The 12,330-nt window shown below is 47.4% G+C and overlaps 1 pseudogene; it reads right to left on the bottom strand.

Annotated features, from left to right (window-relative positions):
- Positions 1 to 3,031: 3,031 nt before the first annotated feature.
- Positions 3,032 to 5,175, bottom strand: LOC125747771 (uncharacterized; annotated as a pseudogene).
- Positions 5,176 to 12,330: the final 7,155 nt, after the last annotated feature.

Genomic DNA, 12,330 nt, shown 5'->3' with positions numbered 1-12,330 from the left:
CAGTTAACTGAGATTTTGACCATCTGGATCTGGCTGTTGGGACGTAACTTAAGGCAGATGGCAACCCTGTTTGGCACATTACCTGGGATTACCATAACAATAGCGCCCTACAGTCCCAGGTGGTATATGAGGCAGCTAAGGATTGTCCACCATCAATTAAAAAGAGAATATTTAAATGGGGAACTTAAGCTCATATTTAAATAATTTATGTTCATTTCTTCTAAGCAACGATGTAGTAAATTTTATGACTGTTTCTGAGTCAGTTCATGGGTGTCATCTACAATATTTTGATTCATTTAGATATGTGCAGTGTGAAGCAAGGCTTTATTGTACTGTAACTCAGCGTGTGCGTGCCTCAGAGGCTGAGCCGGACTTCACCGTAACTCAGCGTGTGCGCGCCTCAGAGGCTGAGCCGGACTTCACCATAACTCAGCGTGCGTGCCTCAGAGGCTGAGCTGGACTTCACCGTAACTCATCGTGCGCATGCCTCAGAGGCTGAGCCGGACTTCACCGTAACTCAGCGTGTGCGTGCCTCAGAGGCTGAGCCGGACTTCACCATAACTCAGCGTGTGCGTGCCTCAGAGGCTGAGCTGGACTTCACCATAACTCAGCGTGTGCGTCTCAGAGGCTGAGCTGGACTTCACCATAACTCAGCGTGCGCATGCCTCAGAGGCGAAGCGGGTCTTTGCCGTAACTCAGCGTGTGTGCCTCAGAGGCTGAGCCGGACTTCACCGTAACTCAGCGTGTGCGTGCCTCAGAGGCTGAGCCGGACTTCACCATAACTCAGCGTGTGCGCCTCAGAGGCTGAGCTGGACTTCACCATAACTCAGCGTGTGCGTGCCTCAGAGGCTGAGCTGGACTTCACCATAACTCAGCGTGTGCGTGCCTCAGAGGCTGAGCCGGACTTCACCATAACTCAGCGTGTGCGCCTCAGAGGCTGAGCCGGACTTCACCATAACTCAGCGTGTGCGTGCCTCAGAGGCTGAGCTGGACTTCACCATAACTCAGCGTGTGCGTCTCAGAGGCTGAGCTGGACTTCACCATAACTCAGCGTGCGCATGCCTCAGAGGCGAAGCGGGTCTTTGCCGTAACTCAGCGTGTGTGCCTCAGAGGCTGAGCCGGACTTCACCGTAACTCAGCGTGTGCGTGCCTCAGAGGCTAAGCCGGACTTCACCATAACTCAGCGTGTGCGTCTCAGAGGCTGAGCTGGACTTCACCATAACTCAGCGTGCGCATGCCTCAGAGGCGAAGCGGGTCTTTGCCGTAACTCAGCGTGTGTGCCTCAGAGGCTGAGCCGGACTTCACCGTAACTCAGCGTGTGCGTGCCTCAGAGGCTGAGCTGGACTTCACCATAACTCAGCGTGCGCATGCCTCAGAGGCGAAGCGGGTCTTTGCCGTAACTCAGCGTGTGTGCCTCAGAGGCTGAGCCGGACTTCACCGTAACTCAGCGTGTGCGCCTCAGAGGTTGAGCGGGTCTTCGCCGTAACTCAGCATGTGCGCGCCTCAGAGACGGAGACGGACTTTGCCGTAACTCAGCTTGGGCATTCACATCAGGTCCTGGAGAAAGGGGTCGAGTCAGAGGCCGCAAGAGGGTGTTAGATTTAATGAAGCTAATTTACCTGAGCCAAATGGCAGTTTTGACTCTGACTGAGAAAATAAACCCAGCCTATGGGAAACATGCTTAAGTTAGCAAAGCCAGACAGCAAAGAAGTAATCAAAAGACAGTTTATTCACAATTAATACAAGACACATCAATTTAACCAAATATAACATTAATGTAATTCTAACATGTGGCCACAAATTCCTAAACTATACCATCAAGTCAAAACAATTACATACCTCAGTTGAGTGGGCTCAGAGTAACTGCAGAAAATATCTGATTACAGATGTAGATTCATGCAGCACTGTGTGGGTGTTCTGATTACAGAGTGTCTCCCCTTGTTATTCTGGAGCTCTTCCTTAAGTATTCCAAACCAAGTGACGGGATGTCTTTGAAGACTAAATTTCCTGACCAAATATTGTTTTTTTTGATAATTTATTATTATTATTGATTATTTTAGGGGGGGGCGCGGCATAGTGGTGCAGTGTTTAGCACTGTTGCCTCACACCTCTGGGACCCGGGTTCGAGTCTCCGCTTGGGTCACATGTGTGTGGAGTTTGCATGTTCTCCCCATGTCGTCGTGGGGTTTCCTCCGGGTACTCCGGTTTCCCCCCACAGTCCAAAAACATGCTGAGGCTAATTGGAGTTGCTAAATTGCCCATAAGTGTGCATGTGTGAGTGAATGGTGAGTGAGTGTGCCCTGCGATGGGCTGGCCCCCCATCCTGGGTTGTTCCCTGCCTTGTGCCCATTGCTTCCAGGATAGGCTCCGGACCCCCCGCGACCCAGTAGGATAAGCGGTTTGGAAAATGGATGGATGGATTATTTTAGTGACTGTTTTGACCCTGAGTGTGTGTCCTGGAGAAGTGCTGATCTTATCAATTCTCAGACGCTCAGCCAATCGAATTACTTTAGGAGGAATGTGGGAATTCCTGTGTTCCACCAGGTGATAAGGTCCTCCACTTTGGTGGGTTTAGTTTTATTTTCTATATTTCTCTTATGTTAGAATGTACTGTGTTAAGGTTGAGAGTATTGTGCCCGTTGTACTGTGACCATTCAAACGAGACCAAACATGGGTGTATGTGTCCCTAATGTTAGTCTGGGGTAATACCTCCCATGTGAGGGTGAGTTAGCGAGCGTAGGATGCATCTGTGTCTTGAGGCAGCCAGGCCTTGTCGATGGAATTTGGCTGCGGGGTTCTGGCCACCCAGGGGGGTGAGATGTCCCTTTTGATGTGGTGATCTGGTGATTTGGGTCCAGTCTTGTCGGAGCCGGTCGACCTTTGCCTTAAGACACTGGGTGGAACATTACTAGCTTGTCAGAGCTCAGACCGCCGAGGCCTGCAAGGCCGTTGGCCTTAAAGTTCCCACCTTGGCCCCTTGGGACAGACCTTTGTCCCAGAGAGGGTCACTGCCTGGACCCCAAATACTCTTCTAGGGATCCAACTTCTGTAATGTTTACACCTGCAAGGGACTGAGGATGAAGGCGCTTTTGGTTGATGCCATGAGGGTTCGGATGTGATGTCAGAGGTAACAGAATTGGAGCAAGGTGATGATGAAAATGAGGCCACTTGTGATGACACGTGTTCGAAACACCCAGTCCCACCATGTGTACACGTACTGGGCTGAGCGAGTGGAGGCACTGGTCAGAATCTCTGTAGTCTTTTTTCCTAAGTTAGCTTCCACTTGTGCCTGATGGAGGTGATATTCAGTCTTTAAGATAACCTGCTGTACCAAATCCATGATTTTTGTCATGGCACAGGTGCCCTCTTCATAAACGGTGTCATCCCACCACGGGGAGATGGAAGTCTCTAGTTGTACTCTCCCTAGGATGTTGATGTGATCCCTGGTTACCTCCAGGCAGAAGGTGTGATTGGCAGGACATGTAAGTCCTCCATATGTGAAGGAGTTCATCTCACTGATGATACACTATTGTGTGTGTGTGAGACCTGAACTGCATCAGCATGACCATGTAGTGAGTGTATTTTGATGAGTTTTGTGTCATTATGTGAGAAGGGCTGTAGCGTGTTACAGGTGCAAATGATGTAATGAGAGGTCTCATGGCAACAGGTACGAGTGGTAAATAGAGTCTCAGTCCCTTTCAGCGTCATGGATCCCATAAGATGATCCCAATCAATCACCTGGTTCTTCACTACGACTCTAAGGTAGTGTATAGTGGATCCCACTTAATCACCTGGTTCTTCACTATGACTCCTAGGGAGCGTATAGTGGTAGAATTTGGATCCACTTGGCCTGGGTTGTCAGGATCGCTGGGTAGACGGGCAGGCAGGTAGCGGGGAAGGACGAGGCTGGCAGGTAAGGGTGCAGGATATGGGGTGTTATTGAAGGGAACGGGGAAGACAGGGCAGACGGCGACGAACTAACATTAATGACAAGTCTGGGGAATATGGACTCAGACGCGGACTAAATTCACAGATTGATAGAAAACAGCTGGGCACAATCAGGGAAGCACACGTGGATGATCAGGGGGCGTGTCACACGAGGACTGGACGCGCAGGTCATGACATGTATTACTTAGAGGAAAGGTTACAAAGAATCCTATACAACCAATACATTCATTTCCAGTGTACATCATGAGGGTGGTTAGTAATTCTGAATATTCCATTGTTCCCACCATTTCAGATTTTAGCCACTTCTGTAGTTCAAGTTTATCAATCAGGTCATTTAGAACATGTGTAGTTTTTCTAAAACGTAGGTCAAGTATTTCTTGCCTTGCTGTAGCGAACAAATCTTGTGCATATGCTCGGCAGGCTACATCACGCTCAAGGAGTTGTATCTGATTGAAGAGCACTTTGCTAAGTGATAAGAGTGTTTGTGCTTCAGACTTTACTACTTTAAAGAGGTTCTCATTGCCACTGGTGATACTGTATGTTGGAAGCCGGTTGGCTATCTGATTAGCCAACCATGCTGTATACTGGGACTGTCCCGTTATTCTATAGCTATTTGAAATAGAATTTCCTGTTCTAAAAAGTCTGGTTATGTCTGCTAATAAGTCACGTTTGGGCCGCCTAGGTGACACTTATAATCAGAGATCAGATCCTTCAGGCGTGTCTGTAACTAGGTCTACGCTTTATCCTCTGTGTTTTGGGTATGGGGTCCACTGTCGTGGGCCGTCGGGTCCCTATAGAACCTGAATTAGCGTTTGGTTTGTATTCCCTTACTCGAAGACTCCAAGATACTTGGAACAGCAACTCATCCCCCACCAGGAGAGGGGAATCCACCCTTTTCTATCCCAGAACCATGGCCTCAAACTTGGAGGTGCTTATCTGCATCCCGGCCACCTCACACTCAGCTGCCCCAGTGCATGCTGGGGGTCACCGGACCACATCATCCACAAAAAGCAAAGATGTAATCCTGAGGCTCCCGCACTGGACCACTTCCACCACATGGCTATGGCTAGAAATTAAAAAAATATATATATATTAACAGAATTGATGACAAGGGGCAGCCCTGACAGAGTCCAACACCCACCAGGAACGAGTCTAACTTACTGCTGGCAAGAAGGGAGTGGGACACTGACTGGCGGATCGGTACAGCATCAGCAGTAATATGGACATTGCACTTTTCTGTCGTACTGAATAGAGAGCTGAGCAGTTGAGGTGGTTCGGGCACCTATATAGGATGCCTCCTCGATGGCTCCCTGGGGAGGTGTTTCAGATATGTCCAACCCGGAGGAGGCCCCGGAGCAGACCCAGGACATACTGGAGAGGTTATATCTCTTGTATTCCCTCAGAGGAGCTGGTGGAGGTGGCTGATGAGAGGGAGGTCTAGGCATCCCTGCTTAGACTGGTATCCCCCGACCTGACCCTGGATAAGTGGCAGGAATTGGAAAGGAAAGGAAACTGGATTGGTTGTCCACAGTGAAAATGTTACTCTGCGTGACAGTATTTTTATTTAGTAGCTTACTAACTACAATGAAACTGAAGTCGCAGTGGTGCCACTGACAAAGAAAATCATGATGTGCGATTTAAGGTAAAGTTTACACCCAACATTACAATCGAACTTACGCTTAGCTTGTGCAACGCACTGCAGTCTGGTTAGGAAGCTATGAGCCGAATCATTTTTCAAGGAAGAGAGGTCATACATTATGTGAGATCTTCAATTTTAGAATTCATATTCCATGTTAACTGCTGCTAGACTTGCTCAAAGCATTAACGTTAGCGTATTTTAATAAACAATATCTCATATACAAAACTAGGGTGGCAATAGACAATTTTCGGGCGGCATGTGCCACTCTGCGCCACCACAGTAGATCTGCCCCTGTTCATACAGCATTCATAACGCATAATACACATGGCCATAATGTGTTATACCTTTGTATAAATATTTTTAGCCATTTTAGTAATGCTTTATGAATGCAGCATAATGTGTTATGTTATGATGAGACTTAAGGACACTAAGTTTGCGTTGTAATACTCCTATATGCTGTTCCCAAGAACTGAGCCCTAGTTACGTTGTAAAGAATCCCAGCCATATGGACTTTTCCTCTTTATTTCAACATCTTTCTTCAAAAGAACAACAGCAGGGTTCCTCATGAGACATGAAATGTTCTGGACACAAGTTCTGCAACATAAGGGTACTCAAGGGGGGTGGCATTCCCTAATGCCATTGTAATATTATATTAATTATAACATATACACTTTCCTTTTGACAAATCTCATTCTGACTAATGGGGATTACCATTAGGGTATCAGTGTCCTGTTTCTAAACGTACTACAGGCTTGTTCAATAGCAGCCAGTGTCTCATTCAAAGCAGAGAAGAAAAAATTTAGGAATAGAGATTAACTAGATACAGATGGACAACAACAGTCCATCAGGGTCACAGTGTTCTAGAGCAGGGGAAGCTGGTCCATCACACAACTTTCCCTGACACAAAGTACTATCTGGAGTCACAAAATCACCTACAAGCGTCTTTGGATTGTTTGGTGCAATGCAAACACAGGGGAGCAAGTACAAGATTCTATTAAATAGTGTACATTTTGTAACTATGCATAGTTGAGATCAGGCTACACATGCTTACTGAAAGTTCCACTTTTGTTGATGGTAACTAATGTAGGAAGCAAAGGGTATCATATGGAGGGAGCATATGATATCCATTATACCATGCTTCCCTTTGACACCTTAAATTGGGTCAACATGCAAGTCAGCTTAATACAGAATGAAAGTAACATGACAATAAAGTATATTGCAGAAGGAGGGAGAACTTAGAACCTGCTTTGAGTGATGTCAGAGGGCCAGTTGGAGATGACACATTTTTCTGAAAGTCCAAATTACAGTGTAGAAACTGTATACAGTGGTGGTGCAGTGGTTAGCATTGTTGCCTCACACCTCTGGGACCCGCGTTCAAGTCTCCGCCTGGGTCACATGTGTGTGGAGTTTGCATGTTCTCCCCATGTTGTCGTGGGGTTTCCTCCGGGTACTCCGGTTTCCCCCCAGAGTCCAAAAACATGCTGAGGCTAATTGGAGTTGCTAAATTGCCCGTAGCTGTGCATGTGTGAGTGAATGTGCCTTGCGATGGGCTGGCCCCCCATCCTGGGTTGTTCCCTGCCTCTTGCCCATTGCTTCCGGGATAGGCTCCGGACCCCCCGCAACGCAGTAGGATAAGCGGTTTGGAAAATGGATGGATGGAAACTGTATACAAAGCTGTGATGCGATTTCCATCAATCCGAATAATGTAAAAATTTACCAGTTAATATTTACTAGTCATTTTTTTTAAATTTAATTCAAATTTCATTCTCAGTGACTCCAGCCTTCAATTTTGCAAATCTATGTCAATTCAGTTTTTCAACTGCATATCCAGCGTAAGACAGACAGCACTTTGCACATTTTTGCTAGCATGTACTTAACATACCTTTGCTCATCAACAGGACCCCTTCCGGTCATTTAACTTTTAACCTTTTATTTGCAAACATGGTCGTTATCCTGGCAACAACCCCATCCTATGTAATTCACACCTAATATCGGTCATCCCCAATAACAATGCAATTATGAGACTGTCATCTCCTTAGGTCAAAACTTTCAAAAAAAAATTCTCAGTGTCAGAATCGCAACGTCTATATTGTATGTAAAAAAATTTTTTCGAGTTTATTATTTCTTTACAATGTCAGTAGTTTATGCTAAAATATTATCAGCTGACGAACAAGTCAGCTATACTGCAACATCCATCCATCCATTTTCCAAACCGCTTATCCTACTGGGTCGCAGGGGGTCCGGAGCCTATCCCGGAAGCAACGGGCACAGGCAGGGAACAACCCAGGATGGGGGGCCAGCCCATCGCAGGGCACACTCACACACCATTCACTCTCACCTACGGGCAATTTAGCAACTCCAATTAGCCTCAGCGTGTTTTTGGACCGTGGGGGGAAACTGGAATACCCGGAGGAAACCCCACGACGACATGGGGAGAACATGCAAACTCCACACACATGTGACCCAGGCGGCGACTCAAACCCGGGTCCCAGAGGTGTGAGGCAACAGTGCTAACCACTGCACCACGATGCTGCACCGATACTGCAACAATATAGTCTATATACTGCAACAATATAGTCATTAACAGAGAATGCTGATTTGTTGCAACTTTCAGCATTTTTTTTTCATTTAAATCCAATACAAATACACTACTACTTGGCATTATAATTTATTTTCAATTATACAGCAGTCAATTCCAACCAAGAAATCTGATGGGACAAGAGGCTTTCTATGAGTGCAGTTTACAGAGTATCATCGCACTTGGAAATTTCACATCAGTTGTATCACTCTGCTTTACAGGTGTATCTACAGATGTCACACATGCCTCATTTCCTCCAACACGGAGCTGGTGCTGGGCTGATTCTCGTTTGGTGCCTTTGAGAACAAGCCCGTGTTTCCACCGGTTTCAAAAATGAGCTAAGGCAGAAGTCAGTGTAAAGTAAAGGTTCATATGTATTCCGTTTTGTTGGATTTATTTTGATCTGTTTCGGATTTTAAGTTTTTATAAGCTGTCGAACCGAAAACAAAAACGTTTTAAAAACATGACCCGTTGCGCGCCGTCTCTACTGGCCGTATCCAATTCTGTCTCCACAAAGGCTCCCCGTCTGTGAGTTTATTCTCGCTCGCCGTTCTACCACTGGCCTTTCAAGGATCGCGCAATAATAGAGTCTGCTAATAACTGAATTTTGTTGTCCACCTCATGATCTCTTCGCCACTGGACCACCACAATATGTTGTTAGACCTGCAGCATGTTTTATCTTACCGTGCGAAGTAATTCTGCTAATAAACTAGCTATTTTTTTCATTGCTTGTGCTGACGATATTAGACAAATCTATATCGGTTACGGACTGAATTTCCCAGGTACGCGGAAGGTTTGGACGCAATAGCCAATCTCACTTTCACTTTGATTATCTTCTTATGACTGCATCACAGCCGTGATATTTTGGATTACAACCGCACTCATTCTCGTATATTATTGCTTAAGTATTTGAGTTTTATCACATTGAAATATCCAGAAATACAGTGAACAGATTTACTGTACACAGATTATATTATTTGAAAACTCTCACCTCCACTGTTGAGTGTATATTGCAGTTTGTACAGTAAACCTTCAAGCCTCACCTTCGCCCTCTAGTGGTCATCATGCTTATGTCTTCCAACATTTCAAATTCAGTGTTCAGGGAAGTAGTAATATGTATTCCTAGTTAGCAACGGCATAGATTTGGTTTCAGGGATAAAATCAGGCCTGAACCCCCTTCCCACGGTCGTTTAAGTATGATCACAATATTGGAATAATATTACCCATGCCCTTGAGGCTTAGCTTGGGTCTTGACTTAACTTTGCTGACCCATTAATTGAATTCAGACCACAAGAAAACCAATGAATCCAATTGTTTTTCTCATTCACTCGAAATAACTACTCACTGTGCCTAACACTGTAAGATCAGGGCTGCCCATTTCAGGACAAGTTGCCTCAGCAGTTGAGTTGAATATGCATCAATATAAAGTGTCCAAAAGCTAAATTCGAGCACATTAAACGGTGTTCTGTTAATGTGCAGGTATAACATCTTCCAAGACACAGTAATATGTGTAGGGAATTTATGCAGCATAGTCAAAAGGTCCATAACTGCATGTAGGAAGGCAGCTCATTAGTAGCATGTGGTTATTTAATAACAGCAAAGCTAAATGGGATGTCTTTTTATCCGTGAAGTGTAGTTGTGGTTTTTGAAATGAGGACATGTGGTAACACAAATGCAGGACATATTGCATTCAGGGAAGGATCTGTCGCAACAGTAGATGCATTTGTGCCGACCACAATCTACCAGTAGGGAGTGCTCTTTCCAATGAGTATCACTTCAGCCCGACACTAAAAATAGCTATTAGAAAGAGGGCAAACAGTCAGTAAAATGATAATTCCTCTTAGAGTTTGATTACAGCACCCTGTAGAAATGAGGAGAGAGCGACTGCAGGATTAAAGCAGCAGTTGACAGGAAGATCTTTGTGGGGACTTCCATTCAGGTCTAAGTACTGTAAGTCGTGTTATTGCACCCTGTGTATGTAAAATACTGAATTTCCTGCTTGATTAATTCAGTTCATTCATCCATCCATTTCCCAAACCGCTTATCCTACTGGGTTGCGGGGGGTCCGGAGCCTATCCCGGAAGCAACGGGCATGAGGCAGGGAACAACCCAGGATGGGGGGCCAGCCCATCGCAGGGCACACTCACACACCATTCACTCATGCATGCATACCTACGGGCAATTTAGCAACTTGCAGGCTTCAATATACATGCGTACATAGAGACTGATGCCTTCAGGAAAAGTTTTCTGTTCCTCCTGGACTCTGTTGAATGTCACCAACACGTAACTGCACCAACTCATGTTCACAATCATACATTAGACTTGATTATCACTCATAGAGTTTATGCTCATCATGTATCTGTCTGTCCATTTAATAAGTCCTTCTATGACCATTATCTAATCACCTTTGTGATTGAGCCACCCTCTTTGACTATGGCTGAGAAGATTATTAGGACACATCACCTAAATGATAGAAAAACAATCATTACAATTTGTTAATGCAGTAAGTAGTGTTAACTTCATTGACATCTATACTAGACATGAAGTCACCCATGACTTAAATGCAGTGGTTTAGTGATCACACACGCTCTTGCAAACAGGATTGCCACAGATTGGAACTCCACGGGTTTAGAAGTGTTCCAGTTGGTATGGTCTGACAGTCTGCAACAATACAAACTAGCCCTTCATAGGGCACGTTCAGCCTGTTATTCGAACCTCATTGATTGCAATTGAAATAACCCTCGCTATCTCTTTAAAACAATAACTCATCTACCAAATAAGACTGAACCTCTGCTACCGAATAATCTCATCAGAGACAAAATTACAAACATTAGACTTCAAATGTTCAAATGGCTCACAATTAACTTCAATGCAAAAGGAACGTGAACACACAAAAGGACCTGACACAAAACAGGGAGGCTCGGAGGGGCTGAGGAGGCAGGGCGAGGGACAGGTGAAGGGGATGAGGAGGGAGTCAGAGGGGGCACCAGGGGAGGCGATGAGGGAGCTGACGGGGAAACCGGCAAAGGCAAGGAGGGAGGGGAAGCCGCAGCAGGCGATGACATGGCCACAGCCGGCCAAGTGGAGTGGGGGGACCCGCAGGCGACGGAGGAGCCGCAGCGGGAGAACCCGCAGGCGACCGACGAGGCATCAGAGTTGGGGCCGAGGCAGGGTGATGAGGCTTCGGAGGGGGACCTGCAGGCGACCGACGACCCGGAGCCCTAGGACCCGCAGGCGCCCCCCGAGCCCTAGCCAAGGCGAGCCAGGGGGCAGGGTGGGCGGGACCCTAACCCCGCGCCTGTGTCCTCTCCCCTTCTGAGACACAGACATATGGGGTATGGGCTGGGGTCGCCCTTGCCGGGGCAAGGGAAGAGGAGACACTAGGGAGGTCCCCGAGGGGTCCCATTCGAGCTCCTCCTCCTCCAAGGAGGAAGGAGCAATAGTCCGATTGTTCGGGACCTCCTCGGGGACTGGAGCTGAGGGAACTGGAGTGGGGTCAGGAACCGGAATAGGAGCCACAGGGGTTGCAATCACAGGTGCGGGTGGAGCCGCAGGCGGAAGCAGAGGGGCCTCGGGCGTAGCGGGTGCCGCAGGCAGAGGTGGCTGCTCGGGCGTAGCAGGTGCCGCAGGCGTAGGCGGAAGCTCGGGCGTAGGTGCCGCAGGCAGAGGCGGCAGCTCGGGCGGTTCCGGAGGCGGAGGTGGCAGCTCGGAACCAGCAGGGGGTGCCGCAGGAACCTTGAGGGAGTCTGTTGAGGGGGACTGCTCTGTCCTCAACTGTAGCAGCCTCCCCAAGGATGCGGCGATCTCCTCCTGCTCTTGCGACGAAGACGCTGGAGAAAATGCTGCGAAGGCTCCCTGGAGCTGTATGACCAATTGGGCAGCCTCTGGAGCCTCGCATGCCATCTGGTCCTCCATCACCCTCCAGCAGAGACCCTGGAGGGTGAAATACGTCCCAGCCAGGGACATCACCGCGAGCCTCTGTGGAGCCTGGTCTGGAATCTCCAGAACCGGTTGATCAGGCACGGACAGGACAAGCAGATCAGGAGCACTGGCCAGTGCCGCTAGGGTTGGCGTCGTGAACGCAGGCACTGCCCCTTTAAAAGGCCTGGGGATCTGAGGAATAGCATCCCAGACGGCTCTAGCCCCCTTATTCGCCAGCCGAAAA

The sequence above is a fragment of the Brienomyrus brachyistius genome, chromosome 8 (genome assembly GCF_023856365.1).
Source record: "Brienomyrus brachyistius isolate T26 chromosome 8, BBRACH_0.4, whole genome shotgun sequence".
Taxonomy (NCBI): domain Eukaryota; kingdom Metazoa; phylum Chordata; class Actinopteri; order Osteoglossiformes; family Mormyridae; genus Brienomyrus; species Brienomyrus brachyistius.
Note: the sequence above shows the minus strand (reverse complement) of the source record. Positions and strands in the feature narration are given on the sequence as shown.